General features: G+C 41.8%; 1 long non-coding RNA gene across 1 annotated transcript; it reads right to left on the bottom strand.

Moving 5' to 3' along the window:
- Positions 1 to 1,650: 1,650 nt before the first annotated feature.
- LOC140682319 (uncharacterized) lies at positions 1,651 to 3,296 on the bottom strand. The gene is made up of 2 exons (XR_012053892.1): positions 3,019 to 3,296; positions 1,651 to 1,900 (listed from the first exon to the last, which is right to left on the bottom strand). It is a non-coding gene; the product is annotated as an uncharacterized lncRNA (long non-coding RNA).
- Positions 3,297 to 5,892: the final 2,596 nt, after the last annotated feature.

Here is a 5,892-nt window from a genome sequence, read left to right as displayed (position 1 = left end):
CCCTTAAATCAGACCCTGATCTTGTCCTCTATGTCATTATTTAATTAGAATGTAAGTAGCAATTAAAAAGTTGCCACAAATGTTAAGAATAGCTCTCATCTGAAATATCTATCTATCTATCTATCTATCTATCTATCTATCTATCTATCTATCAGACCTTTTTTCCTCTATAATGGACAGCAGCCTTCTAAGAGGTACAAGGACTGAAGAGATGGCCATGAACTGATCCAGAAGTTGTCCAGGCTACTTCTTAGTTTGGTGCTCCTTGTCATCATCATTTTCTGCTCTCCCTTTGTAGGCACAGTGCCTTCCATCCTATGTTTTCTCACTTACTGGTTATCTTCTTTCTTCTCTCTCTCTCTTCACTTACTCGTCACTCTTCGAGAAGTTTGTTCTCCTTTTTCTTCCTTCTCCTCACTTATATGTTAGTGCCCAATGCCAAGGAGAAATTGTGTCAGTCAAACCACCTTCTGAACATACCCTTGGCACATTTAGATACGAGCAGAAAGAAGATAACAGTAATTGGAGCTTTATGGCTTCATCCCATTTGCCTTTGTTAGTTCTTACCTCAGGTACATGAAGGAGGAGGTGCTGCCTCTGTGCCTCCTGGATCCATACCTGTCTCTAGACAGGCCTCCAAAGACTTTTCAGTCCCATGCTGTTTCCATTAGCTCTCACATGCCGGTAGTGGGTCCTCTTCCGTGTGTGAGCCCAGCAGGCTCTGAGGTCCTTAACCAGGTGGAATGCAGTCCTGCCATGACACAACACCGGTAGGGGGATGACCGAAAATGCCATGCCTTGGGGAAAAAATTCCTTTCTCCTGGACAAAACCAGCAGTGCACTGGGGGCTCTCACAGCACCCCATGCCCACCTCTGCAAACTGGGTTGTTGGTGGGCCCATGATGATGCCACTCCCTCTTCATCATCTCAGGGGGTCAGAGCTGACCTCCTGTGCAGCTTCACGATTTCATTCACTTTGGGCGATCTCTGCTAGGGATCTGGCCCTTTCTTACTTGGTTCTGAACCAGTAGCACAGCATTCCTGAAGGGTGACTGCAGTGATGAGGCAATTAATTACAAAGCTGACTTAACCATGTACTCAGGTTTAAACAAGTTTGTATCACTAACATCCCCCGTGTAATTTCTTTTAAAGGAGCAGAAGGGGCTGTGAAGCAAAAACCATCTGTGCACATGTGGCTGTGCAAAAGGCAAGTGTGGCAGGGGCAGGAAATGTAGAGCAAGGACTTGTTTCCCTATGAGCAGGGCACTGTAGGAGAGACTTCATGGTTTTGTGTTCAATGTCAGTAGTTGCACTGTGAGCTGGTGGTCTGATTCTGTGGAGGACCAGGGTCCTGTATGGCAAGGCAGGATGATCCTTCTCGAAATCCCAGCAGACCTGGGATCATACCAATAACTGAGAATAATTGCAAGATGCTTTGTGAAGACTGATGCTTCCTTATGCCTTCAAGCACACAGAGCCAGGTGAGTGTGACTCTCAAGAGTTCCATGGAATCAAGGATCACCCCCAGTAATCACAGATGACTACATGCAAATGTGGAGACATACAGGTGCCCTTCATCTATTGTATTTTTAATGTTACTGACCTGTTTGCTGCCAAAAATAGTTTAGACTGAAATGTATGTGTGACAGAGTCAGTTAATAATGATCTTTTATGAAAAAGGAGCAGGAGCAAAATGTACTAGCAAGTAAAAAGGCATATGGAGGCACCGGAAGCATGGGAAATTTCTGCTGCTATCCTTCAGCCTTTCTAACTTGTGCTGAAAGTTTGTCTTTGATTAGTGTTCCTATGTAACCTTCTCAACAGTGAGTAAGTCTTCTTTATCCTGCAAAGCTTCGTCACTTCATCCCTGTGGTGTCTGTATCTGAACAAAGTTGTGTCCCTGTAAGAAAGAGAAAAAAAAATTAATTTTTGCCAACATCTGCCTTAGTGGTTTTCAGAGGTGGACTGAAGAGAGTTGTTCCAGATATCCAAACCTAAGAAAGACCAGGTTAAGTCCATGCCACCCATTAAGATTAGAATGCATAGCAACTCTGATTTCAGGCTGTGTTTTTATTTAAACCCTATCTGCAGATGTATCTAATAAACACTACTGGAAACTAATTTACATTCTAAGATCTATTAATTTAATCATAGTCATCATAAAAGTCAACCAGTAAACAGCAAGTAAAGCAAGCAGAGTGAAACAACAAAATAAGATAACCAATCTAACTTAAATAATGACAAGCACTGCAATCTAGAACAAAAAAATCACACGAGTTAACACTTTAACAGCATTTGCATCCTAGTCTATTAGCTCTTTCATACTTGGTGTGATGAAAGTGTGGGATGAGTAAAAACAAGTCCTTACGGGCAAAATTCAACCACGCATGGAAAGCCTGGATAAAATCTTCCTCATCCTTTAGTCCTGTGAAAGGAGGAACTAGAAGAGCCACTGAGTAGAAAATGTGTGTTTCTCCAACCATGGGGCCTGGGAATGAGTCCAGACACAACGTGCCAAGACCTTGATATGGAGGATGCTCTGTTGTTGCAGTCCATGAGACTTAAAGAGCAGAAGTTCCAAAGCTTTGCAGCCCGCCCATGGGAGGAACATCTCTGCACTGCTTTCAAACTCAGATGTAAGCTGGGAGGTTGCACCCCAGAAAAAGGAAAACCTGGTGCCTGGGACAGAGAACGAGACACTAGCAAATCCGGATTTTTTTTCTTTCACTCCTTGAGTCTCTTTCTGATGAGAATTGTCACAAGGCTAAAGCTTTTTCTAGAGCTGCAGAGGTAGTGGTTTTGGTGCTGCCACTCTGAGTCCTACCACACCACAAAGGTAGTGGATAGTGAAAGTCAGACAGGACTGGGGAATCTGTCACACAAAGCATGGATAGTGAAGGTCAGACAGGACTGGGGAATCTGACCTCATTTGAGGAAACTCAAATGATGATGGATTGCTTTGAATGAAAGGATGACAAGATTTTATAGTTAGCACTTATGTATATTTAAATATCATACCTTTCAGGCACACCAGATTGCTGTTGTCCGCTGCTTGCTCCAGCCCTGCTTCCCAAAGCAATGGTGTCTCCTTTGGCCTCTGTAGGCAACTCCACATCCTTCAGCAGCAGAGCCAGCTCCATGTGTCACTGACAAGGTACAGTCCATAGTGCCTCCAATGATGGTTGAGGAACAGACTTTGCTCCCAAGGGTTATACAGCCCTTGGACTTCTTTCTGAGCTTTATCTGTGGTTTAAAGAATTTATCCTTATTATTTCCTTCTGAGTCTCTCACATCAATTTCCTTCTGTTACCCAAAATCAAACAAGTTCTGAGTGCTATGACTCCTCCCCAAGGGAGGAGATCTGTTGTTTTGGTGAGAACCACCCTCTGACCAAGCATTTTCACAGGTCAGTTCCTGAGTAGTAAAGCCTATAAACAAATGAATTTAGAGATTTAGGTGATGCCCCTGGGAAATTTTACATCAACACATTTGTGTAAAGGCAGTTCCAGGCCTAGGCCTCTCCCATTCCTTTTATTTTAGGAGACTTATTCTCAAGAAGACTTCTTTCTTGGGGCCATATTTTTTTAAAGTGGTCCTATCTCTGCATCCAAGTGTGAGACTATAATAATAATAACAATAACAACAGCAACAACAACAACAACAGCTAATGATGATGATAAGTGTAATACCTTTCACTTATGTGTTTCTCATTGCTATGATTTGCATTACATCAGAAATGTACAATAGGGGCTCCCTGCCAAGCAGATAACCAGTGTTGACCTGAAGATGCAATGCTGCAAGACATAAGCAAGCTCCAAATAAAAATACACATGCAAAATTATATACGCTTACATATGTGGCCTCAATCTGATTCATCCAAAGAGATGAAAGCAGTTGGCAAACAGCAATTAACTCATTTTCATGCAACAGATAAGCATCATATTTCTATCTGATGGATGAGCAAGACAAGTTAAATGACTTGCCCAAGGTTACACAATGCATCGGGGCAGAGCTTGGAAGCAGTATAAAGAAGTCTTCATCCCCTGATCTAACTTTCCTCTTCTTGACTTTCATCTGAATTTTCAGCGTACAGAGGAACAGACTTTCAGAAATGTGCACACATGTACACGTAGACTTGTGAACCTGGAAGATAAAAAGGCATTAAGTCTGGGCGTTAGGTGCATCTGGTTAGCAAACTCCCCTTGAAGACCTGTATGTTCTCCACAGCCTCTTAGCTTGAGTAGTTTAAAGTGCTGCAGCCAATTAGAATTTGATTTTGAGTAACAAATTTTCTTTTCCAACATCAATTAGATCTGTGCCTCTCTTGATGTTATAATTTTCGATTTTAATGTCACTGAATTTTGGCTTTGGTTAAAGAAGCAAGAGTTGCTGGACAACTGCAAAGGGATGCTTTTCCTAATGGCAGAGTGATTGCAACCATTTAAGCTTCCTTTTTTTTCTCCTTTCTTGTTATTTGGTGTCTACCTGAGAGAAAAGCACTTACTGTTAATCTCATAGCAGTAAATTGCAGAGAATTGGCTCACTTCCATAATGTTTTCTACTCAAAGATCTTTAGAAATACTAAGCATTAATTCAGCATGACAGCATTACTATAAAGGCATATGGGGCTTCTCCACATTTTAGAGAGGAAAAAATTATTGAAAGAAATTTGAAAGTTTGCTTGTTAGCAGCGGGGCTGTGTGGATGGTATGGGCAGGTGTAAAGAGCCAGGCATATAAATGCGATAGTCCACTTTCAGAGACAAATTTTAATATGCACATCAAGAAAACTTCTGTACCCAATAACTATGACATTTAATATCACACAAGTAAGTGACTTGCCAAACATCTCAAAGGAAATCTGTGGCAGAATCAGGAAAGTGTCCTGCTCTTGTTCTTAAGCCACAAACCCACTTTTCCCTTTGAACCTCCAATCAGTATTTTCTTTGATTTAAAGTTGACTGAGATGAGCTGATTAAATTTCCATGTATCATCTGGAAGCTTCAGAACAGGCTTGTTTTGCTAGACATTCCCATCAGCCCCCATAGTTTCAGGCCTTTTGATTATAAAATGCTTTTTACGTTAGTCTTCATGGAAACTCCCTTTTTCTTTTGTTTTAATCATTTACAAGCTGGAACTTTGCCAATTTATGTAACATGGTCTCATCCTACTCATTATTTCATCATACTCCTGCCAGATCTTTATTAAATATATTTCTCCCCCCACTTTAGTAAAAAAGGGATGGGTGCCTGGGAACCTGGATATGCAAAATGAGTGGGAATTCAGATTTTTTTTTCTTCCTCTGTGTTTTTCACTCTCTTTTATTCCAGACTTAGAAGTATCAGTGAGAAAGGTTATCTTCCCCAGCTGTGGGAGAGAAGTGGCTGTCAAGTTTGGGTGGGTTATTAGTGAGGGGTGGGATTCTTACTCTGTCCGAACTCCCACTAAAAGGGAGAAAAGCTGCAGACTTTGAAGTCTTATTCATGGTCATTTCACAAGAAAACCCAGTAAAATTTTCTCTATGAGTCAATGAAGCAGGTTTCTAGCCTTCCTAATTACCTCCCAAGCCTTTTGTATGTGCAGTTCGGGTACACTTTGGGTTTCCTGTCACCTTTCACTGGTTTGGTACCTCCCTCTCCATGTCATCTGGTATTTTTAAGGCATATGCCTTGCTAATGGAAAAAGCTGTACAACTGTCTGTGAATTTTCACCACCCATGTTCACCTCTCTGAAAGCTGTGAGCACAACATCTATAAAGTGACACCGAGAACTATGACCCAGTCATCTTCGAGGGACATAGTGGTGCGCTTGGCTTGGCTGGACAGTTCAGGGAACATGGGCACTGAAAATGCCTGAATCCTGCTAGTGAGGCTTGGCCACGGTGCTTATCCAT

Source organism: Taeniopygia guttata, chromosome 2 (assembly GCF_048771995.1).
Source record: "Taeniopygia guttata chromosome 2, bTaeGut7.mat, whole genome shotgun sequence".
In the NCBI taxonomy this organism is placed as follows: domain Eukaryota; kingdom Metazoa; phylum Chordata; class Aves; order Passeriformes; family Estrildidae; genus Taeniopygia; species Taeniopygia guttata.
The sequence above is the reverse complement of the archived record's forward strand: the minus strand, read 5'-3'. Positions and strand labels throughout refer to the sequence as shown.